This window comes from Chamaea fasciata, unplaced genomic scaffold (genome assembly GCF_029207755.1).
Source record: "Chamaea fasciata isolate MVZ Bird 193981 ecotype frontalis unplaced genomic scaffold, bChaFas1.0.hap1 SCAF_20, whole genome shotgun sequence".
Classification (NCBI taxonomy): Eukaryota; Metazoa; Chordata; class Aves; order Passeriformes; family Sylviidae; genus Chamaea; species Chamaea fasciata.
This window is the reverse complement of record NW_027094105.1, coordinates 2999545-3026357: the sequence shown is the minus strand read 5'-3', so window position 1 is coordinate 3026357 and position 26813 is coordinate 2999545. Positions and strand designations below refer to the sequence as shown.

The following is a 26813-nucleotide window of genomic DNA, read 5'->3' as shown; positions in this document are numbered from 1 at the left end:
AAAGCCAAACTTCCAGGAGGCAGCAGGGTGATGCTCAGCCACTGGACTTACAAAAAGTCCTAATAATGTGCTTGTTCATTGAAAGGAACACTCAGCAGCTGCTTGCCCAGAGGAGCTGCAGAAACTTCTCAAGTTCAGAGAATCTTTTAAAGGTTATTCCAGAAAAAAACCATTAAAAAATCCAAAATTCACAGTGTCCCAGCTCACCTCACACCTTTAGGTTTTTTTCTTCCTTCTCTTTTTCTCCTGTCCCTGTGGCACATCCAGATCCTCCCACATCCATGGGCACAAGTGCAGCTGTGAGCTCCCCTTCTGCCTGGGGCTCCCAGCTGGCTCAGGAGCAGCTCCTGGACTGAGGGAGAATTTGTCAGCACAGTCAGGAACTCACCCTCATCCCTCTAAGAGCAAATCACCTCACCCAGCCTGACCTGGTGGGGATATGAAGGATAAGTGCAGTACTTCAGACAATTATTGGCAGGTTATTTATGTTTTCCAGCGTATTATTTGTGGAGGATTGTGCCATGGTAAAGTGAAGGAGGTTTTTCAAATACTGTTGACCCAGGATCAATACATTCCCCTAACTTGATTATACAACTGTTTTGTAACTAATTGCTTTTCAGGTAGTAAGATCTCCATCTTTTATATAAACAACTGTGAACAACTGTGTACATATTTGTTTACATAAACAAATGTGGGCTGGAGATGCCTTGATCTCAATATCTTATCATTGGCAAGTAGGAAGATTATTATGTTTAATCAGTTCTATCATCAGGTCTTAATAAATTCCATTTTTCCAGCCAGAAGGTCTGATGCAACTGAACGGTCACATTTTCCAAAGATCTGTGCTTGGGAGTTTTGTGCTAATGTTCTTTGGGTTGTTTTTTGTGGGTTTTGGGTTTTTTGTGGGCGTGTGAGTCGGGGGCAGGACAGGGTTGGTTTGTTGGTTTTTTGTTTGTTTTCTGGGGGTTGTTTTGTTTAGTTTGGATGGGGTTCTTTTCTGCCAGTGCTGCAGTCAATAAGTTCCACATATTCACAAGTTCACTACTCAAAGTACTTTCCTTTCCATCCTTCATGTGGTCTAGGAGGATTCCTGTGTTACTCTGTCCCTCTTGAGCACTGATGGAGATCTTGCTTTTGGAATTGGGTCTGCCCTGCCAGGCCCTGCTCTAGACTGTAAACCTTGTGACCTGCTGAACTCTGCCTTAAAATGTTCAATTCCTGTTTGTTTCCAGGCTATAATTATTTATAGTGCCGAAACCAGTAAGATCATATATGAATACTTAGAAAACTCAAGTGCTTTGCTGTCCTGTGAGGTTAAAACTGTGTAAGTGACCTCAGCGGCCTCACAGGAATTTCTCCTGAAGTGAAGTTTATGTTTATTTTCCTGCTGAGGTTCTCCCACCACAAGGTCAGTTCCTGACAGAGCATCCACCAAGGAAATGTTGCCTGGATTCCAGGGGAAACTGTGGATATCTGTGAGGTTGGGCAGAGGGTAAATAACAGCCAGAGAAAAAGGAGTGTGAGAAAAAGGCCTGTGCTGAGGGAGGGCTGCTCTCTCCCTTGCCATGTGCACAGGATTGAGGAGGTGAACCGGCATTTCCCTGGGGAAAGGTTGGTGCTGCTCCTCTTTAATAAGTTTTGGGTTAATTCAAAGTCATTTCAGTTTGGGATTCACATCACTTTGTGCTGCCCAGCTGGGATGCAGCCCTACAGCACTCATGGGATGTCACAGACCCCTGGGGCTCCCCTTGACTCGGGTTTTAAGTCCACAGAATTCCTGTGCGCTCTCCTTGCTTTTCCAAAAGGTGATCCTGGTGCAGCAATGAAACACCCAGCACTGAAACAAGTCCAGTGTTCAGAATTCCTCATGTTTTACTGGCGTGGAGGAGGCGATTCCATCTGGTTTGACGTTTGCAGTGATGGGCCCATGGAGCCATGGAAAGGACAAGGGCAAAGGCTGCTCAGCAGGAAGGACTCACTAGGCTCCACCCATGGCAAGGAATCAGAGGTGGTTAGTGGAAAAAAAAAGAAGAGGTTTGAACTATAAACTCTGGATTAGTGAGTGTTGAAAGAGTTGTTTTTTCCATGTATCTCAGCTGGCAGGGTTTGCACATGGAGAGTGATCACAAGACATGGGAGCTCCTGGATGTGGCAAGGCAGGTCGCACTTTAGAAAGGCAAAGTCTCTGTTTTCTCTGGTCAGATTGTTGTAATCATTCAGCTGAGACTCTATTTTCTTCATGCAGGAAAAGCCCATTCTTTATTCACACGACTCATTTTATGCATTTTTTACACACTTCTTGTGCAACTTTAATTGGTTAATCGTTTTCTTGCCGATTATTCTATAGGTTACTAAAAGGTATTCTACTTGTCCATCAAATCTCTCTATTCTTGGATTGTTTTCATATTTTCTTTACTGATTCTCATGGGGCAAATCCCTTGTTGTTGCAGGTGCATTTGTGTTTTACCCTCAGAATAGATTGTTGTGTTAACGAGTTATTATACCTGGATTGTTTTTGCATGGGAACTTGCAAATTGCTTAACTACCCTTAGAAGAGATGACAGGTTAGCCATTAATTTAATAGAGCAGGCTTGATTTTATGAAGCCTTTCTTTTATAATTCTTCTATAATTCTTCTGTCTATGACAGTCAGATGATGCTTTTTTCCCTCCTTGAGGTCGAGAAGCTGTCCTTCAGTGTCTGCCCTTGTGATCATCTAGGCCACTGTGACCTTTTAGAATCTTAAGGGCGCTATAAAAAGGAGGGAGAGGGACTTTTTCACATGGACAGATAGTGACGTGACAAGGGGAATGGTTTTAAACTGAAAGAGAGCAGGGTTAGATGGGATATTGGGATGAAATCATTTATTCAGAGTGTGGACAGGCCCTGGCACAGGGTGCCCAGAGTAGTTGTGGCTGCCCCTGGATCCCTGGCAGTGTCCAAGGCCCAGCTGGACAGGGCTCTGAGCAAACCTGGGATAGTGAGTGGCAGGGAATCAGTGACTCCAAGTTCGTTGGGATCACCACAGAGGCTTTTAGAGCTGCTGTGGGCCACAGTTCTTCGTTCAGCTGTAATGTTTCAACCAAGTGGTGAAGAAGACTGAGGAGGAAGGGGAAACTCAAGCTGTCTTTGAAGATTTCAAGTCAAAATCTGAAGCAACACATTTTAAATGAAAAGCTGCGACCTTGAGAACACCTGAGAATTTAGAGCCTGGGGTCTGGTTTTAATGTTTGGTATATCCATGTTGAGAACTTGAGTTCTGCTGGAAGTGCATCTGCTTGAAACTTGAGGTCTCCTTTAATGGAAAATCTTAAATAAAAGTACAATAAATTAAGTTCTGTGTGTGTGAATCGACCAGCTATTGGAGCAGGCTGTGCCAGCACAGACTCCTTGCTGGATTCAGGAGCTTCTTATTTTGTTCTGATGCTTTTGCACACATAAACACAAAGATATAAAAGTAGGATTGAAAAACATTTTGGACCAGAGGTTTGTTGCGAGGAATTTGGAAGGGCAGGTTTCTTCAGGCAGCCTGGATTTCCATTCTGCTGCATCAGATGTGGTTCAGGTGAGCTCCACAGGGAAATGGGCTGTTGGTGTTTCCTGCAACCCACGGAGGGAATGAAGCAGGAGAACTGCCTGGATATTTTCAGGTGAAGACTCACGTCAGATATTCATAAAAATCAGTGTAGGCAGCCACAATAACAACAAGCTTCTCCTCCAGCCAGTGGAATAATGCTCTAAGCATTATATTATAGTTATTATTCCAGGCCAGGGGGAGGCCTAACAGACTCCTCATTTTGTTATTGGTTTTTCTCACCTAAAAACACAACCTGATCAATGCTTAATTTATTGCCTCAGCAATAGATTGCCTCAGCAATAGCACTGGAGATCTGGCACTGAATTAGAAATGACGGAAGGGACAGTGTTTTTAAGCTTAACACGAGTGAAATTACACTTATAATATACATATGAAACAAGAGGGAGAGGAAGGCTGGAGTTCCCATCAGCCAGGCTGATGATATTTTCAAGGATCTGTGTCTGGCAGATCCATTAGCTGCTGTCAGAGCTTTCAGGAACTCTTAGGAGGGCTGCTGAAACATCCCAGTGCTCTGACCCCGCAGCGCACAACGTCAGGAGCTGGAGTTCCTTTGCTGGAGAGAATAATTCATCCCCATCCCCTTGCTGAGGGGAAAGTGGGAATAGCTCTAACAGCAAGAAAAGATGGCTGGAGCTCTGTGTTCCTCTCCCTTCTGAATTGTAGGCAGGGATTGGCCGGGAACTTCTCACATCCTCAGCACATGTCCCAGATTTCAGTTTCCCAAGGACATGGCCACGGGTGACCCAGACAAATGGGACTAAAACGCCTGTAATTATATTATAATAACTTACAAGATGATTAGAGTGTTTCTGTGCACCTCAAGCTTCTGGAAAATCATCCCTGGTTTCTTCACAGCTAATTCCATTTTTTTTTTTTTTTTAGGAGTGAGACCATCTGTCAGTACAGAAATGCTTCAGCAGCAGCACCTGAGGACAACTGGCCCAGCTCAGGTGGGCATGGGCAGAACCAGAGGAGAGGTTTGCATCCCTCTTGTTCCCATCTGCAGCCACACTTTAGGGAGTGCTGCAATGCAAATTGAGTCTCAGGGAGCCAAGCCCATAAATCAGTTTGGGATGTGGCCCTGGGATACTCCAAGTGAGCACTTGTGTCAAAGGAATGTATCTCTGTGGAAGCTGATTTTAGGAAAATTTAAAGTCATGTAAACTATTGCACCAAACACCAGGTGTGGGTCCAGAACCAAGCTCTAAATTTGGATTGTTTGGCAGTTCTAAGCATTAATGGGCTGGATTCTGATATAAGCTGTACATGTCCAGCCTCTCTGCCTCCCACCTGGCTCAAGATTTACTCATCACTTCATGGTTATGAAGTGCTTTATGTGGAAACCTCAATACAACCAGTTTTTACCCACCTAGTGAAGAATTAAGGGCTTGATTTGTGACTCTCAGGCAGGAATCCTCTGTGGATGGTATGAACACAGCAGGCAGCGTGTGCTTGAAGTATGAATTGGAGATGAAAACAGGGAAAAGGGAGTGAGTGCATCATTTCAAGCTGAAGCTGAAAAGATACTTGTTGGTTTCGAGCCTCTGATTTGAGAGTTGGAGAGTTCTAGAATAATTTGCCTTGGAAGTCTGTAACAAAAATACGAAAAGAGCATTTGCTAGATAACTTCAGCGCCAAGGAAAACAATGATCACTTCTCCCAAACTGGAGATGAGCACACTGGACAAGTGGCTGCTGTCTGAAAAGGCAGAATTGGTCCTTCAGAACTATTTTATCATTTATTTGCCAGACTACACCACTGCTGCTGCGACCCAAACGCCCCAGGCTTGTTCACACTTTCCAGATGAATCCTTAATAAAATTCAGCCTCTGTGTGCATGTTTTGGGGCAAAAATGAACTTAGTAATAAAATGTCTGGTTAAAATTACCAGCTAGAGCTCCAAGGGCCCAGCTATCAGAGTCTCAGGCTAAATGACATGGCTGTGGCAGGGAGGAGATTGCTGAAGTTGTTTCCAGCAGACCTGAATGAAACTTACCTGCCTTTACTCCCCATCAGCAGCACAGGATGAAGCAGAAGAGATGCATGGAAATGAGCAAAGCTTTTAAGTCTTCAGAATATTTTCTTGATGATAAACCAATTTTGAGAGAGGAGAGAGTGTGATTGATTTCTGCTCATGGCATTTGCACTGGCTATGAGAAGAGTTCTTAGGGGTGTTATCCTGCTTTTCCTTGAGCTGTATCACTTTTTGGAATAGTGGAGGCTGTGCAAAGAGTTGCTGAATTAATTGTGGGTTTCCTCACTGCCCTTAAATCTCGTGCCAGCTGTTAACTTTCATGTTACTCACATGTTTCATTAAATCTGGTTCATTTGGCATAGGGAAGAGTAATTTATCCCTGTAGTGAAGTCACTGAGAAAGCTGATCCTCAGAGCTCACAGAAACTGGCATGTCTCAGCATGGGCACACCTAAAAATTGCATTTCTGTGCCTGCTAACTGTGGTTGGGGATGCCTGGGCAGGGAAGGAACAGGGAACATCCCCTGTGCAAGCAGAACATTTCCAGGTTTTGAAAGAAACAGCACCAGATCTGAAGAACACCTCCTGCTCCCAGTGAAGGCTGTGGAAAGCAGCGACAGCTGCTTCTTATCTCACAGCCAAACATTTTGAAGCCCTGGAGGCGAAATATTTATGCTACTGGACACTTTGTTTATTCAGTGGGCCTTTTTGGATTTCTCTTTTTTTTTCTTTTTTACCAGAGAACTAAAAATGAGTGACGTGTGTGCGCCTCAGTGTAAATAAGAGACTCGTGACTCCTCATGTCAGAATTAGTAATTCTTCATGCTGCTCTGAGGGGATGAAGGAAATGCTGATGTGTGTGAACCAACAGAAAGTAAACATCAATTAGAGGCAGAAGCAAGCTGCTTAATCTTCAGGTTTACATAGAAAACTTCAAGGAAGAAAGACTCTAAAGTGTGCAACTTCTGGGAGTAAGCCCCAAGGAGGGGTAGGCCTGCATGCAAACACACATCTCCACTGGATTCTGGATTCTGGACGAGCTGCAGAGTGAGAGGAAAAATAGTTCTCTGGAAATCCAAAGGTTTACAAACATCCTTCCCCTTGTAAACAACCTGCTTCCAGAACAGAAGCCACAATAATTCAGCAGCAGCATGGGGCAGCTCAGGGAGGCTTGGGGTGCAGCCTGTGCAGCTGGCTCACGAAACAGCATCAAACCTGGGGAATTCCTGGGGGGAAAACAGTTTGGATTTTGGAGAATATTGAGGAGAAATGTTGTAAGGGCTTGCCTTTTTCTTTTTAGTGCATGTGGCCTCACTTGTGAGCATGGTGGAGATGTTTTTATCTCACCTTTTGATTTTATTTGTCAGGGTTCCCTTCTGTGGGACCCTTTTGCTTCTTTACCTGACTCAGACAATATTTCATCAGCCCCAGCAGTACCTCATCAATCACGGCTGGCAAACTCACTCTTCTTGAAAAATGCTTCTCCTCTGAACACACCCAGGTGTTAAATTCAAGAAGCACTCACCAACTCCAATATTTTTCGAGTATTGAAATCCAGTGGCTGACTCATCACTTTGCACAGAGATGTTGCTTCCAGTTACTTTGTTTGGGCTGACTGCGGGTTTTTCAAACAAAGCAAGTCATTTCTGGAAAAGCCTGTAAAACTCTGCGCCAGAACAGTGGAGTAGCTCTCCAAAAGGCCAACACCCAGGTTAGTCTGAGAGACTAGACTACTGGAAAGCCCTGGGGTTTTGCTGGTATCTCCTGTGTCAGTCCTTTTAGGGCCTGGGGCGTTCTGGAAGTGCTGGATTGATCCCAGGCAGCTCCTGGGCACCTCTCACCTTCCTGCTCTGCTTGTACCGTGCTTGGGGTGTATTTATAACTTGACAGGCTGCTCCTTCTCCTGTCCAGCCCCTTCGATTAATTTCCTTTTTAAGTTTGGAATCTTCAGATGGGATCCTGGCAAAAGAAGCCCTGAATTCCTTCAGAGGCTGTTGCATTGCGGGGAAGAGCTTCCAGGGTGGTTTTGTTTTCCCTCTGCCTTTGGTCTGAAGCAGCGTGAAAGGTTTTGTGGGTCTTGAAGAGCAAGGGAATTAAAGATAGGAGTGGACAGTGTGAAGGTCAGACTTTTACCTTTGGTAGAGTTATCTTGGAACAAATTATACGCTCGCATAGTTACTCCCAGTATCTTTGGGCAGCACTGGCTTGGAAAACTCAGAACTCCCAAAGGCAGCTGCTTGTGTTGGGCAGCTGCTGCTGTGACAACTGTACAAGAGGATTGACACTTGGGAGTAAGGAAATCGAGATGAAAAGGTAAATGAATGTCTGTCCTGCCAGCAAATCCTCTTTTCCTTGGAATCAGGGATCAGAAGGTGGCGTTGCAGGCAGGTTTGTGAACAGTGTGCTCAGGAAGGGCAGCAGTGCTCCAGGGCTGGGCACACGGATTTTCAGGGACACAGCTGAGGAGACATCAGATCTCTTAGCTTTTATAAACTTCCCTTTATTTGTGCTCTGCCTATTGAGCTGAAACAGAGCCCAGTGCTTCAAAGGCTGCTGGGTGCAGGAGGGGATGCCTGCCTTAATTTCAGATCTGATAGAGCTGAGAGTGTTGGAGGGACCATTGCTTCACTTCAGAAATGGCCCAAAACTCTGACTGAGTTCTCCATGTGGAAATCATGCATCTGCCTCCTTTTCCCGTTACTAAAAACAATAAATATTAAAACCAGCTTTAGAAGATCTTCTTTAACATAAAATCTTCTAAAAGACTTTTTAGAGTGGCTGAAACTCTGCTGCAGGTCCTAAATTTAATTCAGTTGTTGGTGCATTTAGGTTGCTTCTGTGCTGTAAAATGAAACTGATCAGTGAAGAGAAAGCAGTGAGATAAAAATCTAGGAATGTCTGTGTTTCATTACACGGCCAGTCCCTAATGCTTTCAGAAAAAAACAGGAGTATTTAATATTCATCACTTTGTGATGAGTGTTGGTGACTTCTCTGCAGGGCCTGGGCAGTGAAATCACTGCTGTCATCGGGGCATCTCCTGCCACTGTAGGGGTTGTACATTGGGCTGTGCTGATGGGTTGAGGTTTAGGGGTTCCTAGGTCAGTAACTTGGCTGCGGATGGCCCTGCACAGACCCCCCACCAACCCCAGCCTGGGCATCCCTGGAGCGCTGTCCAAAGGCTCCTGGAGCTCTGGCAGCCTCGGGGCCGTGCCCATTCCCTGGGGAGCCTGGGCAGTGCCCAGCACCCTCTGGGGGAAGAACCTTTCCCTGCTCTGCAGCCTGAGCCTGCCCTGGCCCAGCTCCAGCCCTTCCCTGGCTCCTGGCCCTGTCCCAGAGCAGAGACGGGAGCTGCCCCTCGGGAGGAGCTGCAGCCCCCGGGGAGCTCTGCCCTCAGTCTGCTCCAGCTGGACAATCCCAGTGCCCTCAGCTGCTCCTCATGGGCCCCTCCAGACCCTTCCCCATTTTCTTAACTCTCCATCAGCTTTAAGTCTTTCTTCTAAAGGTGGAGCCAGGGGCATCCAGAGCAGGGGGGACTCTGTGCACCCACACCTTGGCCAGGTGAAGCAGAGCCACCACTTCCTCTCCTCAGAACAGCACAGATTCTTGCAGATCTCTGGGACAAGGGAGGAAATTCCTGTCCTGGTTGGAGGCATCTTCCCACCTCAGGGATGTGGCTCCTAATGCAGCTCAGCTCAAAGTGACGTTGAGACAGAACTGAGCCAAGCTGCTCCACTTCTCCTGCAGTGAGCCAGGAGCCAGCTTTAGATCTGGCTTTGGGTGACCTGATTTTACCTTCTCCTATTCCCTGGGAGGGTGGGCAGGCCCTGGCACAGGGTGCCCAGAGAAGCTGTGGCTGCCCCTGGATCCCTGGCAGTGCCCAAGGCCAGGCTGGACAGGGCTTGGAGCACCCTGGGATAGTGGGAGGTGTCCCTGCCCATGGCAAGGAATTGAAACTGGATGGTCTCCTTAAGGTTTCCTTTAACTCAAACCACTCCATGATTCCACGATTCCAATGTTCTTTCTCCCCTATACTTTTCAATGCTGCCATCCTTTCACATCCAACATTAACATCAGACCTTGCAAGCAGTGCAGGTCTTCTCCTGCTTTACCCACACTGATTTAGTCTAGAAGAAAAATGAAGCTCAGAACAAGGTTTTCCCAGTTGCTTTTCAAGGAAATTGTTTTGCTAAACTTTGGTCATAATGTGGATTTTACACCTTTTCATAGAAGGTGAGATCTGAACTTTGGTTAACATTGAGCATCCAACATGTAGCACTCACCTCCTCATTCTTCTGTAGGTGAGTTTTGCTCACCTGTTCCCAGTCTTTTAGACTTTCACACCACCTCTTTTCTGAGGGTTTGACAACGCTAAAGACAGGGTTTGACAACGCTAAAGGAGACAAAGCAAAGAGAAACTCTTGATCAAAGAGGTCTTGCACAGTTTTGAGGGCAAATACAAAGACAAATGCTGGTTTTGTTCCAAAATGAGAAACGAAAAATCCCCCAGCTTTACAGGAAGAGCTCTGTTCATTTCCCCACCTTCGCTGTGAGTGCTGAAGACACCAAACACTTTCTTTTTCCATCAGGATCCCGGGAGCCTTCCCTGACCACGCTGCCCTTGCTCCTGAATGGTTTGTCTTTCTCTCCCTCTGCTTGCAGAGCATCTTTAAAACAACTCTGCCTTGTTCAGAATGTTGAGGTTGGCCGTCTAAACTGCAGCTAAATCAAAAACATAGCTGATGATTTGGACAGATACAGGCTGGGTGGGATTCCTGCCAACATTATATTTGCTTTTGTCTTCATGAAGAGCAGTCCTGGGAGATGTGCGCTGCAACCAGGAAGAGTCTGACAAAGGCATGTGCCTTTATAAAGAGCTTTTTTAGAAAGTGTATTTTTCGAGTCAGCCAGCACTGTGAGTTATTTCAGGCCACGGTGTGTTGGTTGGATGCAGAGTGTAATAATGTCTTCAAAGACAATGCCTTGTTTTCTGGCCCCTGCAGATATTTTTTAATGGGGTGCAAAGGCTGTAACTGTGCAGTCCCACCCTGGACAATCCTGTCTGGCTTGGATGTGGTGGCTGTGATCCTGTACATTGCTCCTGATCCTCACACGGGATCCTTTTCAGCAGGAAAAGTTGCCTGGTGCCTGATTGGAGGGGGTCTGTACAGTTTTCACTGCTGTTTAAGAAAATGAAAAAGATTAAATATTTTGGGGTGTCTTTTACCGCTAACTTTGTGGCTGATTTTAGGCCCCTGAGCAATCAGAGAAAGTGTGACTGTTGCATGGGACTTACATGACTTAAAGTCATTATTTTGTGTGTATTTTCAATGGGATTGAGGGTTTCCACCTTATTCTCCAGCTTATTCTCCATCCCTTAAATTTAATTTAAGAATAAATTTATTCTTACATTTTTTAAGAAAAAAAAAATCTTATTTTCTGTTGGTGAAATTGGTATGAGCATTTAATAGTTGCAACACATCCAATACTGTGGTTTGCAAGGCCTGCATTAATAGGGACAGTGTAAAAAATTAACAGGAATTAAACTGGGGGTAATCCCTGTGGTTTGGGGCCAAATTTGGTTCAAGTCTAGTAGTAAGAAAGTGAAGGTGATGTGGGAGATTCAATTTGCTGAGGCAGAGGAATGGCTGGACTGTGAATGACCTTGCAGAGAGATCACTGAAGATGTTGTGGACACAACCCTGCAGTTTTCAGGGCTCTCCCATGAAGAGGAAGGCAAACCAGAGACCAGGAATTCAAGGAAGTTTTTCTTTAAAACTATGTAGGAATAAAGCATAATGTAAATAGGAGAGAATAAGAGGTGCATTCACAGGCAGCCCATCTTAGCACTGTCCTGGAGAGGAGTAGGTGGTGAAGTTCCTCCCACATATGGATGGAATTTGGGGGTTTTTGTCTCCAAAAAGGAGAGCCAAACCCTTGTAAAAACACCTTCACCAGCAGCTCTCTCCTCAGTACCTTGTTACCCGTGCTGTCCCTAGGCTGCCCACACAGACAATTCAGAACCCTCAGAGTGCAATTATTCTGTTGCATTTACCAGCTGTTTCCCCCTGCTTTCCTTTACCTTACAAGGCAAACATTCCTGAGCAGCACTGGGGAAGAAACATTTTTATGGACAGATGGGCTCTTAACCTGCCATCCACTGAGGGCCAGCTCAAACATCCCAGAAGAGTGATGTTAAAATCTCATACTCAGTAAGAGTTAAGAGTTGTTTGACAATGTCTGCTGGTATTTAATCCTTCACCCTGCCTGCAGTGGAATTGCTCTTCCCAGGATTTTGGGTTTACTTTCATCATCTCCATGAGGTTCCTGGCCTGTTCTGCCTGGCTGGAACCTCAGCCTGGAGAAAAGGAGGCTCAGGGGGGACCCTGAGGCTCTGCACAACGCCTTGACAGGAGGGGACAGCCGGGGGGTCGGGCTCTGCTCCAGGGAACAGGGACAGGAGGAGAGGGAACGGCCTCAGGCTGGGCCAGGGGAGGCTCAGGGTGGACACCAGCAGGAATTTCCCCATGGGAAGGGCGGTCAGGCCTTGGCAGGGGCTGCCCAGGGAGGTTTGGGGTCCCCATCCCTGGAGGTGTTTAAGGACACTCAGTGCCCTGGGCTGGTGACAAGGTGGGGATCAGTCATGGGTTGGACTCAATTACCATGGAGGTCTTTTCCAACCTCAGTGATTCTAAGATGAGAATTTGCCTTCACATCATAGATCGGGGAGGGGCAGAGCAGGCAGAGAGGAGATCTTGGTTCTCCTCAGTGTTTCTACTCTTTTCTCGTCAGTGTTATTGACCCTGCTGCCTGCCAGCCCAGCAACTCTGCTGGGCTGTCCCTGGCAGAAACTGGGATTTGTAGGTCTGGGAGTTGTAGGATGCAGCCCCAGCCACTGACCCTGCCCAGCTGGGCTGCCCTGGGCTCTTCTCTGACCTTCACCTGCTGAGGTGTTTTGCCTTTCACTCAAGGAGCAAAAGCCCCAGGGGAGGCATTTTCTCAGCTGTGTCATTTTTTGTCTTAAACCGTCCTAAAGCCCCACTCTTGTTTTTGACAGCTCCAGTCTGCCTGCAGTGCTGCAATATTGCACTTCTGGTGAAGCTGCAGTGATGTTTTACAGCAGTCCTGCATTATTCCCCCAGCTGTTCACTGTCCCAACCACCTGATCAAGTGTAAATCGGGTGCCAGTGCTCCTGGCTATGATTTACCCTACTTCTACCTCCTCCCTCCTTCACTTCCTCCTTTTTTTTTATTAAGACCAGCAATATTTGGATGGAAATTGTAGCCCCAAGGCTTGTATAAATTCATTAAAGGCCCTGCCTTTTGAAGTGGAATTAGTACTTTGTTAAAGCTGTTTGTGTTCTGGGTCATGAACCATCTGATGGGAGGCCTGGGCCCATCTGGGCTGTGCTAATTAGAGCTGCCTGCCCTGCAGCACTGGGGCTGAGGCTGCAGCTCAGTGCAGGGAGCAGCTCCAGGGATCTGAGCTGCAGAACCACCTCTGGCTTCTGTGCTGGAAGCTGATTTTCACTGGACAAACCTCTGGAGTGGGAGCTTGTGTCTTCTTGTGCAGTAATTTCCTACACCCCACATCCTCACCGGGAAACCTATGGAGGCTTTTTACCTCAAGGTTTTTTTTCCCCTAAGAGGTAAAATCCTTGCCAGAAGCCTGTTATAATAAATCCCCCATCTAGAGATGGAAGTTAAGCATCTTCCAGTCCTGGAGATCTTTGCCAGTTCCTTCAAATGCTCTATCCCTGGCTCGTGACTGCATCCAGGGGGTATGACCTGGGATACTGTAGGGGATAGCATAGGATTTCGGCTTCTTAAGCACATGCTTCTGTTTTCCAAGCTTAACTTTCTAATTAATAAAAAATACAGCTCATTGAAATTGTTGGTCTGGAACTCTAGTTCAGGGTTTTTCTGCTGGACCATGATCAGAAGTGAAGTGGTAACAATACAACTGGAAGTCCTGGAGTGACTAAAGGTGCATCAGTTTGTGGTTTCCAATGTTGACAGTTGCTCTCAAGCTCTTTGACATCTTTTAAAGAGCTTCAGTGTGAAGTTGGACACCCTAACAGGGCTTGGGATCTTAGCCAGGTCTGTATGGAACACTCTGGTGTGCAGACAGGACATATCTCAATTTTTTGGTAATGATTTTTGTTTGCTGCCAGCTCACGACTGGCTCACTTTGGATAAAAGTGGTTACATTGCAGCACAATAAATAGGCAATAGGAGTAACTCGCCTTAGATCACACTCCGAACACTTACGCTAAGTTGAGACAGCCAGATACTTCCAAGAAAAATTTATTTGAATTTTTAAGTCTGGACTTTGCAAAATATAATTACAATACTTTAGAGCAAGGTGTTCCCAGATGAGCTAGAACTGAGATGTTCCTGGGCTGTGACGGTGACTCCCAGCTCTGCATTGGACTTCCTTGTAGGAAAACCATCTAGCATTTTGTCACTGCCCATATATCCCCTTGAAACAGCCTGATCAATCCATTATTTTAAGCAAAGGAAATGTATAAATCGCTCTCGTGGTAACTGGGCTTACGCAAGGCAGCAGATGTCTCACAGTCCCCAAGGGCCACGATGAGGCCCTCTGAGCTTTGTGTAGCACAGTTGCTCACATCTCACAACAGCTGAACTTTCAGCCCTTGGAGGTTCCAAAGGATCTGGCTTTGGTGAGAAATGCAGAAACTCAGGAGAGAACAGGGGCTACTCAAGGAACATGGTGTCTTTCAGGGGTGTTGCTCATACACGCAAGAGGTGAAGGAATTGCTTGGGCAATCTGCTCCCCTGGCTCTTGATGGCTTGGTGTAGCATTTGAGTTGTACAAATCACTTAATTACTTTGTGGCCGATTTCTCAACTGCAATGAAAATCCTTTGGGATCAAACCATTTTTGATAAACATCTCAGGCTTTTAAGAACTGCTTCTGGGTTTATTGCCCTTTACATTTCAGGCACCCTGACATTAGTGTGCTGTCTTGTTTGGCTTCAGCTCTCAAACCAGAGAACAGATTGACATTCTGGATTAAAAATAGAATTGTCCACAGTTACTCCCACAGCTTGGCATTAATCTGGTTCTGGTTGGCCTTGGGCTCCTTTTCTTTTTGCATGGAAAAAAAAATCCAATCCAGGTCTGGTTATCAACAGCAAAGCCTACTGTTCAAAACACAGAGTCCCTGCATGGTGTGAGGCTTGGCAGAAGCTGACTTTGATTAAACACAACTCAACCAGGAGGGTTTTTTTTCCCCTTTCTCAGCATCTCTTTTGGCAGAGCCTCCATCTGTGGTTGGGGTTGGAGAGCCCGGCTGCTGTTCCAGGCTGAGCAGAGTGCCCACTCTGGGATCTGGTGAATAGCTCTATTCATAACTCATCCTGCCCTCCCTCTTTCTCCTTCCAGCTTGAAGCCTCCAGGATTCTTTTGCAACCTTGGGCACGACATCCTGAGTAGAGAGGGGTGGGAGCAGCACGTGGATCCCGCTCACCAGGAGCATCAGGAAAGGAGCTCACACAACTCCTGCATCTCCTTCTTGAGCACAGCCCTGCCAGTTGCCCTCTCCAAGGGCTGATCCTTCCCACTTGAGCAGCCTGGCCCAGTTTCCTGCCCTGCCAGGCTGCTGGATGTGCAAGGAAAAGCCTCACTCCCCTCTGGAGCTGATGAGGGAAGCTGAAGGAAGTGCCTGCTGTGTGCCTCTTGTTACCTTGCTTGGCACAATGAAGGTTGCTTGGAAAGCTTCTCCAAGGATTTTTTTTTAGGTTAAAAAAACATTCTCTTTCATTATGGACCATCATGGAACTCGAATGTTGGAAAGCTTGGCAAAGTCACAAGCTGCTCTGTCTTTTCTTGTTTATTTTATTAGCAGAGAAGAAAATACGAGACTTATGAGGGAAAACAAACCAAAGGTGGGAGGGGAGAGGATGTACAGGAGTAGAAACAAATTAGAAGAGACAAAATGGAGACTTCCTGAAAAGAACTTTCATAGAATTATGTAAATAAATATCAACTCTGAAAACAATGGCTTCCATGGCTTGGCTAGAAAATGAAACTTTTTTTCACTGGTGGAACAGCATTGTTTGACCGTGATGGAAGCCTTGTCTGGTCAGCTTTGTCTCTCCATCCAAAGTGTTCTCCTACTTCTTGTCCTAATCCACCAAAGCCAAAAGGCTTCTCTAGATAATTATCCAGAGCTGATGACCAGCTGGGTGAGGTGACAGAACCTTCCAATGAGTTTAATGAGTCAAACCTCTCAAAGATATATTTTGCTGCATGACCACTGCAGGCATTTGCAGGGAATCTTTTAATTGAGGAATTAACCTGATTTATCTACACCTAAATTCTCTCTCCAGGTGAAATGTCTGGATTGCACCAGCAAACAGCAGAGCCCAACAATAGTAGGTGCACACTCAAGGATCTGTATCTCAATTTTGGGGAGAGCTGCAGGCTGTTCTTAGTCAGCTCAGCTGCTCTGAATTCTTCACTCGCAGCTCATGGGTTTATTTGTGTGTTTTTCTGGGCACACAAACCCCTGTCACAATATTATTAGAAGACTTAAGTGGTACTTAAGTAGAAGTGGCAGGTTTCTGTGCTGCACAAGTTGTGTTTTAACAGAGAATTGATCCAGACAAGTCCCCAGACAGAAGTAGTAATTCTCTACTAGTGCTAATTCTTTCTAGGACAATGGAATAAGTGGCTAAAGTAAAGTTAGATTAGTTTTGTTTTCTAAAAGCAACCCTGAGAAGGCTCTTAGAGAGCACCAGTGACACTTTCTCAGTGAGCAAAGCACAGAGATCCTGTTGTTAACAGAAATGCTGGTTTTTACTGATATCTTAAGTAGAATCTAAATGGGAAGAACCCCTTTGATATTTTGTCATGCATATAAGTGCTAGAGACATAATCCACTGATTGATATTGGCCCACAGAGAATAACAGGAGGCTTTTAAACTGTAACTTCTGAACTGTTTCATAGTTTAAATCTGAGTTATTTAATAGCTTAAACCCATCACAAATCATGTGTTTACAAACAGAGAGCTATTCTTCTCGCTTTTGTCTTCAACTTTCCCAAACTACAAGAGGAGCTGTTAAGTGCTGGCCCCCTCTGAAGGCCCAGTTTGGTGATGCAGAGCACAGTCCAGAGGGTGCTGGGCACTGCCCAGGCTCCCCAGGGAATGGGCACGGCCCCGAGGCTGCCAGAGCTCCAGGAGCCTTTGGACAGCGCTGCCAGGGATGCCCAGGCTGGGATTGGTGGGGGGTCTGGGCAGGGACAGGGGCTGGACTGGATGATCTTTGTGAGTCCCTCTCAGCTCAGGACTTTTTTGGGAATCTAAGAGACCATGGCTGTGTGTTATTGCTGGTTATGGGGTTTGCTGGCCAATGGACAGCTGGACATGAACACAGAAATCCTGAAATAAAAGCAAAACCTGGGACTTGTATGACATTAAAGCTGGAGAAAAACAAAAGCAGACATGAGGGAAATCAGTGTGGAGCAGGGAGGCTGGGCAGGGGTTGAGCTGTAAGGCAAGGTTTGCGGCCAGAGCTGGTGGAATCAGTCAGGTGCTGTTGAAAGAAACCTTGTTTTGTTGTGGGAGCTTCAGAAGTCACTGAGGAAATAGGAAACCTTGGCTCGTTCGCTCTCGCTGGGGAAGGCAGTTTGTGAGGGTGCCTTTGTTCAGGGCCAATTTGTTTTCACTTGAGTTAATGCTTCATTAGTGCTGTCCTTGAGACATTGGCTGTTATCCAAAGGAAAAAAACAAAACAAAACAAAACAAAACAAAAACCACCACAAACCACAACTGAAAGAGATGGGGGGAAGAGAGCCCCTCCAAAAAGCTTTGAAATAAAACTCTTGGGTAGTTGAATGTTATCACAGAGGCAGCAGGTTAGAATAAGCAATTTCAAGTGTCTGAGCTGTTGCATGTTTGGGCTTCTTTTGTGTGGATTTCTGAGCTTGCTTTGGGAAGTCTCAGACCATGGTGTGATCCTTCTGGGCTGCTTTAGGTTCTAAGTGTATTTATGGCCAGTTATAAATCCTAGGGATTGCTGCTCCTCCTGGAGCTCTGGAGTGACAATAGAAATAAATGATTGCCCTTCCACAAAAGATCTCTCAAAAGTTCTTGCTGGCTGCCCAGTCACCTCTCATTTTGGAAAAATTAGTTATCTGCACTGTGGGAGCTTTCCAAATATAGAGTTGTTCTTCAGCCCTGCTCTTCTACAAATCTATTCAATAGCTCTGATTTAACTTACTACAGGTGGGAGTTAAAAATTTTCTCCTAAAAAGTGAGAGAAGTTTTCAAAGTGTGGGTCAGGCTCTTCTCCCAGGCCACCAGCTCTGGGACAGAAGGAAATGGCCTCAAACTGTGCCAGGGGAGGGTCAGGGTGGACATCAGGATGAATTTCCTCATGGAAAGGGTGGTCAGGCCGTGGCAGGGGAGATTTGGAGTCCCCATCCCTGGAGGTGTCCACAGAAGGCCAAGGTGGCACGCCTGGGCTGGGGACAAGGTGGGGATTGAGCACAGGTTGGACTCGATGGTCCTGGAGGTCTTTTCCAACCTCAGTGATTCTGTGATTCTGCAAGTGGAGGTTTTGCTGTACAGGTTAGGGCCCAATCCAATGTAAACTCGGTGCAGAAAGTCACACTTCAATTTATTTTAACTAGAGTTGAATCACTGCTCTGTTGCTTAAAGACATTTTTTCTAAGTAGGTCTTGGAAAGAACAGGCTCAGTAGGAGCTTCAGATGAGAGCTGAATTTTGTATTTCCTTTCATGACTGGACTTCTCAAACAGCCGCATTTGTGCTGAACAGGGGGAATGTTCAAATCCATCTTAATCTTCAGGTGGTTGAACGTCCTCTTCCCAAATTGGAGTCAGTTCCTGTTTCCATCCTGCCTTGAGGTTCGTGGTCTGAAGGTGAAACACCATCACCCCTGAGGGTTGAGGCAGCTCCAGATCGTTTCACTGGCAGCAGGACTTGAGCTTCAGTCACTCATACCTGAAACCCGTGCCCAAAGTTTCTGTCAAATTCTGGGAGTGTTTGTTCTTGAAATCACAACTTCTGTACTACAGTTGCCTGCCTGCTGTGCTCTGGGTCTAAAATGCTTCACCACAATCCTTGAGCAAAAAATCTCTCTTGTCAACTGCAGTAAAAAGAAAACAAACAAAAAAAGGATTGTTCTTAAAATCTACCCTCAAATCTAAGATTTCTTTCATGTGTCAGCAGGACTAATTCTGTCAGAGCTCAGTGCTCTTGTTGATCTGGTTTAGTTTAGAAATTCTTGTGAGGAGCAGGAATTTAGGGATCCTTAGTGGCCTTTTGCAGCTTTAAATCCCCTGTGATTCTATTTTATGATAATGTCTCCCCTGAGCTGAAGGAGGTGTTTGCACCTATCAATAAGGAAAGGCCTCAGGTAGAAGTTTGCAGCAATTTCATGAATTCTGTGCAGCTCTGCCTGCCCAAGGTGACTTTGTCCCACGAGAACACATGAACTGCCCCGATCTCGTGCAGGCAGGAGTGGTGTGAGAACCTGGGATGGTTTCAAGCAAGTTTGAAGCCGTCTCAGCAGCTTTGCTTTGTTGTGCAAAGCTTCTGTTCAGGCCACAGAGGACAGCCCCTGTCTCTAAGCAGAGAACTGGAATTCTGTCTGCTCTTGGAGCAGGTACACAATAAATAAAAGGATAAAGCAGTGAGTTTTTGAGAAGAGAAAGCCAAATCCACTGCCCTCCTGGAGTGAATGAAATGCAGTATCATGTGTGAGAGCTGAAAGTGCACATGGACAAAAAGAAGGAAAAAAGTAATCAGGTAGGTGAATACTAATTGCAAACTAATTAATAAATGCACATGGAACAATTGTAAACACAGTGGTCTGGCTTCAGGTGTGGCACCTCCTGTTCTGAAGCAGATGGAACATGGAACAACCTGACTTTTATTGACAATTTCTGCCTCTTGTAAAAATGGTGACAAAACCAGGATTAACAAAGCTGCAGGAGGCAAGGCCAGGTGTCCCTTCCTGCTGCTGGCAGTTCAGAATGAGCAGCGCCTACAGGAACTGTGCAGACGGTCACAGTGAAACAGTGATCTGAGTCTGAGGTGCCTTTTGTGGGCTCTGGGGCTGGTGACAATCACGTTGCAGCAGCACTGTGAGGTGGCAGAGCTGTGCTGTGTCCCTGGGTGCTTGGGGGGCACAGGCAGGGTTCCTTTGTTAGCCTGGGCACTCAGAACAGCTCCACATCACTGCATTATCTGAAATCACTTTTAGGCAGCCATATCTATACAGCTTCTCAGTTTGGCTCAAGAAAATTTTCCTTTTTTTAATTTCATTTTTTTTCTCATTAGGAGCTTTTAAGAGGCCAGATCAAAGAACAATGCAGGAATGAACAAACTCTGCCATCATAATTCAACTTTGCTGCTGCTCTCCAGCCTGGAGGCTGAGGTGAAGTGCTCTCCTGCCCTCCTGGTTTCTCTGGGAATGTGCTTTCCAGCTGTGGGCACCATGGGAATGTGTGGGCTGGGGGCTGTGGGCCCAGCTGACGTGCAGGATGTGCACAGCACTGGCCAGCCGGGAGCCTGGCCAGCCAGGCAGGCACAGGAACTGCTGACTGGGGCTGGAATGGAAATGCCAGGGAGAAGGTTGTCATTTAGTCATGGCTGGCAGGGGACATGGCACCAGACAACTGCTCCCAAAGCCGCCCAAGGACAGCACAGGGATGATTAAGGAGCATAATTTGGCTGGCAGAGCCTGAGGAGGTGGACTTATACATAGTGCGGCCTTCCAAACTGACCAAATCCTCAGGAAAACCATAATTGCTCCTGCAAACCAGGGACTAGTCCTTGGTTTGGCCAGACTCATATTTGTTCTGTTCATGACTCTGCACTGCTCTTGTCCAGGCTTTTCAGAGGCAAATGCCTGAGCTGGGAAGGAAGTCAGCAGAAAGAGGGAAGACAGCAGGAAGGCTTCAGCTCCAGGGAGGTGCTGTAAGAGCTCAGAGATGCTGAACGTGCAGGCTGGGCATTTCCCTGCTCCTCCTGCATGGAATCTTCTCACCTCTTTTCCTAAAGCACTTTTTTTCTGAATCTCTAAAATTTTTGGATGCCCGATCCCAGGAAGTGTTCAAGGGATGGAGTTTGGAGCAACCTGGTCTAGTGGAAGGCATCCCTGCCCATTGTGGGGGTTGGAATGAGGTGACCTTTGAGGTCTCTTCCAACATAAACCCTTTTGGGACTCTTTATCGAGGGAGAGATGCTGACCTCACCCCTGGAGCACTGAGGCAGTGATCCTGCCACTTGGCTGCTGAAATTCATTCACCACCTCTGTTGAGAAATCATGTCATCTTTTATTAAACATTCTTTTTTTTTTTTTTCCTGCCTTAATATTTAACTCTCAGTTCTTGTGGCAGGTTAAAGCCATATAACACCTGGCAGCTTTTGCATTGAGGTACTGGCACTCAGGAATTAGAAGGACCCTGATGCAAAGTCAAGGCTTTTGGAGAGCAGGTTTAGTCCAGAGGGAGGAGCTGAGGAAGAATCCAGCTGGATTCAGTTCACAAGTTTTCATTTGGAGCGTGTCCAGGCTTGGGAGGGACAGGGGATGACAAGAAGGTATCTGTGCTGAATTTCTTTGCAAAACTGAGTGGAATAGGTGAAGAATTTGTTCCGAGGAGATTGGATATTTCCTTACTCCTCTGAATTGTTGTGGAAAAATACCTAGGGCTGCTAAACAGCTGCTGCCCTGACAACGGGAACAGAGAGCTTGGGCTGTGTTCAAGCTGCATCATGTAGTGGCTTCAAGGGACGTGGCTCAGTGCTTGTCCTGATGTACCCCGGCTACTTTCCACTTGTTGCTGCTTTTACATAACAGATCATTGCTGCCTTGACTCTTTTTTTCCACACGTTTTACCGTTATAACTTTGTTTTAGCAGTAGCACTGTGAAATTGTGAGCGTTTTATGGAAGCATTATGCAAGGATTTGCCTTTCAGTGCTGCTTTTTGCCTCCCAGTGGTGAGTGGCACAAAGGCAGAGGTGCTTTGGCCTCGGTGGTTTCGCTGAGGAGGTGAATATTCAGGTTATTCCAATTAAGCAATGTGCTTGTCCCAGGAAAGTGCTGCTCTCCAAAGACAATTGGTGTTTATTACCACTAGTGCATGCTGCTGAGGCTGAAGGGAGGGCTAGCTGATAAAAATATCGTGAGGAAGTGCTGAAACAGCACTGCAAAGGCACAGGAGAGGCTGAGTGGCCTTGTGGATTTGACCCACTTTGCACTTTTCTTGCCTCAGGCTGCTCAGTGTCTCTCACAGCCTAACAAGGCATCTGGGTAGGTCCTTGTGCTTTTTTCACTGAGCTCCTACAAGTTGTGATAATCACTGGGCCATTCTCCTGCTCCAATGAGCTGACCACACTGGCAATAATTAATTTGCATTATTTTGTAACACATTGCTTTGTTTTTTAGGGAAATTTTCTTCACAGAAAGGGCTGCAAAGCATTGGCCCAGGTTGCCCAGGGAAGTGGTGGAGCCACCATCCCTGGAAGCACTGAGAAAATGTGGATGTGGAGCTTGAGGACACAGTTCAGTGGTGAACATGGTGGTTGGACTTGATGATCTTTAAGGTCCTTCCCAGCCTCAGTGATTCTTTGATTCTTGCTCTCCATTCCTCTCAGTTTCTTTTCTTGCTGCAACTCTCATTTTTAAATGTGGCTCTGTGCCCTGCACTGCCCGGGAGCTGAGATGGACTCAAGTCAGGCCTACTCTAAGGAATATTTCCAAATATAATGAATCTAGGAAATGAATCTAGGAAATAAGAGAGTGGGGTTTTGTGTATGTATAGAATTGATGGACCCAAATTTGCCTCAAAGCAGTTTCAATACCTCAGGTTACAATTGTGGAGGGGAGAAAGGGGAATAACACCAGGCTGGTTTTGCTATTATCTGTTGGAAATTCTTGTGTGGGTCAATTCCAGGAATTTTCCCCCACCATTTCCCTCCTGTAACTTGCTCTGACTCAGGTGGCATTAGGGAATTAACACTGAGATCCGTTTTTCCTGCTCTGCCATCCTTTCAGCCCCAGACACTTTGTCCTAAGAAGAGCTCTGGCAGACAGACCTTCAGTTCCACCTGGCTGGAACAAGCCAAGATTTGGCATCCACTCCCAGGAAAGGAAATTTTCAAGGGCCAGAACTCTTGAAGAAGGGTAAGCAATTTCTCTTTGGGAATTCCCCCTCTCTGAATTCCATGTCTGTGTTTTACGCACTGATGAAGGATAAATGCAAACGGTCCCTGCCCTCTCAGTGCCACAGGAACGAAAGTTCTGACAATTCCCCACCAGCCTCGTGTGCTCACAGCCTGTTGTCTTCTCAGACTGCACATCCTGGACCCTAGCCTGCCTTTATTTTTGTCCTTTTTCTTCCTTTTGGGATGAAAAATGAATGTTTAGGGACAGCATGTTCTCTAAAGCAACTCCAACAGCTTCTTGTTGGAGCACTTTCACTCCTGCAGTGTTTAAGCTGTGTCACTGCTTTCCATGACAAATGACTCGGGGATGGTTTGCCCTTTCATCCTCTCCCCAGTGGCTGCACTCTGTACACACTGGAGAGTGGATTTTGGGAGTGTTTTCTGCTCTGTTTGCATTATTTAAATACAAATATGGTGCTTCAAAGAGAAGGCTACACAAAAAGGGGGTTTTTTTCTGGTTTTCTAAGGGTGTACAAAAGGCTCAGGCTGGTCCTGGGGCTGCAGTGTTGACTGTACAGGGTAGTTTTACTCTTTTAGATAAAACTTCAGGTTAAACCTTTGTCATGTGCACTCACTTCATAACAGCAGCTCTGTTATTACATCTAAAGCTTCACCTTTTTGTTCTTGCCTCTATCTTGACCCACACTGGCTGTAAATCAAACACTTCTGAAGTCAATGGAGTGATGCCACAGCCCTCCAGTTTTCTTTGCTCTTCCTACAAAGCGACACGAAACTGGGATTTGCTTTGTAAAATTCTGGGTATTCGCTCTTCCAAAGCAGGTTTTCTCTGGTCATTACTCGTGTGAGAAATCTGGCATCATCCTCTCACTGCATCTTAATTTATGTCTAAAAGCCCAAGATTTGAGACAGAAACACGGAATCCATCAGGTTGGAAGAGATTTTTGAGATTGAGTTCAGCCTTCTGTGGACATGTGCAGCTCCTCCTGAGCCCTGGACATTTCAACATAGAGATATTTGTGGGGTGGGATGTCTCAGAACTATTCTGAGTGCAAGTGTCCCCTAACTGGGGCTGATGCAGGAATATTTATCAGTTGGAGTTCAGGAATTGCTGCATAAAAGCCCCAACTGGGTAAAAATAGTCACCTTTTCGCACTATAAAGTTCTTGTATCTTGGAGGGAAAATGAAGTTTGCGTGTCTTTTTTTTTTATTTTTTCTTTAGGCAAACTGGGCTTGATCTCAAAGATCTCATCAAAGGACACCTGCAGGAGGCAGAATGAGGGGGAGCAGTGTTCAAACAATGTTAACTTCATTTCACAGAAGGAAACAACCCATGGAACATGCGAAAGCAATGAGCTTTAATAGCTTTTAATATGTTTTTAAACATTTCCATCACCCCTCTACATTTTCAGACACAGCTTGGCAATAAATCAAAGCAAAAGCAAACACTCATCTGGGCTGGTCATTAGGGTGAGACAGGAATTAAACATTGAAGAGGGGGAAAATAGAGAGTTTACATCAGAGAAGTTAAGGAGCAGACAGACAAAACACTTGGGAGCAGCAGGGGGATGCATCCTGCTCTCATTTGGGCCTGACCAGGAGCCAGGATGGGAGCTGGGAACGTGCTGCCTGTGGGAGGCTGCAGCAGGCACAGGAACTGCTGGCCTTGGCTGGTTTGCTCCATGGTGGGAGATCTGTGGGGCTGCTTAGACTCAGGTTTTGAAGTCAGGCCTCTCAAAGCTCCTGCAGAAGCCTTTTGCTGCCTGAGATTTGCTTTCACCCCCTGTTTGAAGGAGCAGGGTTCAGGGCATCTCTTCCTTGCTCTCCCTGCATTTGCTCTGCTGCTCCTCCACTGGTGCTGCTCAGCCCTCAGTGCTTGCAGGGCTATTGTCTCTCTTGCTTTGTTTCAGAGGAGGATTTTAGGTCTGCACATGTCCCCTGTTTTAGTTCAGTGTACAAAATCAGTTCTGTGTGACCCTTTAGATTTAGCAAGATGAGAAACCGTGTCATTAATTTAAATTACAGGGTGTTTTCAGAAGGTTGAAGTGTCACTCAGCATTAACTTTCTGGGCACTGTCCTTATCCTGAGAGCCCAATTTTTCTTTGACAGCCCATCCTCATGATTCCATTTAACAGCTTCTGTGTCTTCAGTAGCCTAATGGTCCTTTCTGTCCCTTGGCAGCTCTTCCCCAGCACAGATCCATGAACCAGTTGGATGCACTTACAAAAGTTGATAAGAGGTGGTGAAGAGGAGCAGCCCAATCATTTACACTTCCTACTTTTCTTGTTAACAACCAACCCCACGTGATAATCTCCATCTTTGGGAGGATTTTTGAGAATGTGGAATGAAAGAGTCTTGGTGCAGATTTCTTCAGGGCCTGGACAAGATGGGCAGAACGTACCAGAGACTTGAGTCTCCTACTAAAGGCAGCTCAGGAGTTTTAAATTAAGCTAAGCCAGATCAGCCAAGCTCCTGCTCATTATGATTCTCAAGAATAATTGCTGTTAATTACTCTGCCTTTATATGTTCTGGCAGCACTGGCAGGCTGGGCTCTGGTGGGTTCACCACTGTTATTTTGCTCATCCTTTGTGCAATCCCTCCTCCAAGGAAGTGTCTTCCCTTCCAAGGACAGAGATTGGGATGTCTCTGCTGTCACAGTAGAGCAGCATCTTCATGTCACACTGTCCTCAGCAAGCTCAGGAGCTCTGCAGGCTCCCACCAAAGCTGTGGAGCTCCCCAGGTCCCATCCAGAGGTGCCTGTGCTGACCCTTCCCTGCTCATCACCACCTGGGTCAAGGGAAAGGCACTCCCTGGTTTTATTGGAGCTGCATTTCAGACTGATGAAAGCTTTGTTTCCCAGATTGGAAAAATATAAAACCCCTGGGGTTTCCAGCTACAGCCGGGGCTATATTTAGAAAGTCTTGAATCACTGCAAGCTCTAGGTCTGAAGGGGCTGTTATAGAGTGTGTGTGTATTTATACATGTGTGTGTTTGGGTTTTATTGTGGAAGATCAGTCAACAGGGATTTCGTGGGTCTGCTTAGCAATGATGGAGTAATTAAAGTGCATTTTGAGGAATGGTGGGGGGAAAAGAAGTGCTGAGAGCCAAGAGGAGAAGAAATGGAGGAGGTTAGGGAGTTACTGAGAATAGCTTCACTGATCCCTCTTGCCTTGCTGGTCTTGCAAACCTCAGTCTTTACCTCACAAAGGTGGAAGGCAGCCAAGGGAAAGAATCTCATTAAGATTACACCAAGCCCTCCAGTCTTTGCTGGAATGCATTAAAAGCCAGAAGAGCACCCAGACCGCCCTGGAAGGTTCCAAGCAGTGCCTGCAGTGACTCATCTGGGAAGATTCCCCCATTGTCCCATCATTTCCAGCCTGCCAGACAAGTGAGGGCTTCACAGGACCTGAGTGTGTGTAGCTACACGTGTGTGTGCCCCAGCAACAGGATCCATCCTGCTTTCGGGGTTTCCATGTCAGCCAGCTCTGGTAGGGGCAGAAATCAGCAGTGACAGGAAATACCAGAGTCACTCCCAGCACTGCCAGCTGAAATCCTCGGTTTGAAGTCCCCTGATTTTGGAAACTTGCCTTCCTTCTCTGAAGTTTTGAATCTGGCTTCCTATAATTAGGTGAGAGGGTGAGAATCTACTTTTCTTTCCAGGCTCATGATTTTTCAGCCAGGTTCCCTCCTTTCGGGAGGGAGCTTCCCCAAGTGACTTCCCCTTCTTCCAAGTGCAGATATTTGAGAGTGTACAACCCCAAATTAGCATATGCTTGTGTTTATGTGTGTGCTTTGTCTGTCTGGCCATGTCCACTGGAGGTAAACACACAACTCCCACACATCTGTGAGCAGTGTCCCCTGCAGGGCCGGCCAAGGGCGCACTGGAACATCAGGACACTCAGGAAGAACATGTGCTGCTGTGGAAATCTGACTTACTGGACATGCTGGAACAGCACGTAGGTGTGTGGGGAAATACAGTTTTCCAGCAGTAGGGAGGCTTGTGGGAAAAAGAGATGAGCTCAAACTTCAGTTTGGATCTGCCTCTGCTGAGATGTGATT

At 46.3% G+C, this 26813-nt stretch overlaps 1 long non-coding RNA gene across 1 annotated transcript; it reads left to right on the top strand.

The window, feature by feature from the left end:
* The first annotated feature begins 19298 nt into the window (after nucleotides 1-19298).
* LOC136299642 (uncharacterized) lies at nucleotides 19299-24227 on the top strand. The gene is made up of 4 exons (XR_010723544.1): nucleotides 19299-19370; nucleotides 19905-20001; nucleotides 22625-22753; nucleotides 23976-24227. It is a non-coding gene; the product is annotated as an uncharacterized lncRNA (long non-coding RNA).
* The last annotated feature ends 2586 nt before the right edge of the window (nucleotides 24228-26813 follow it).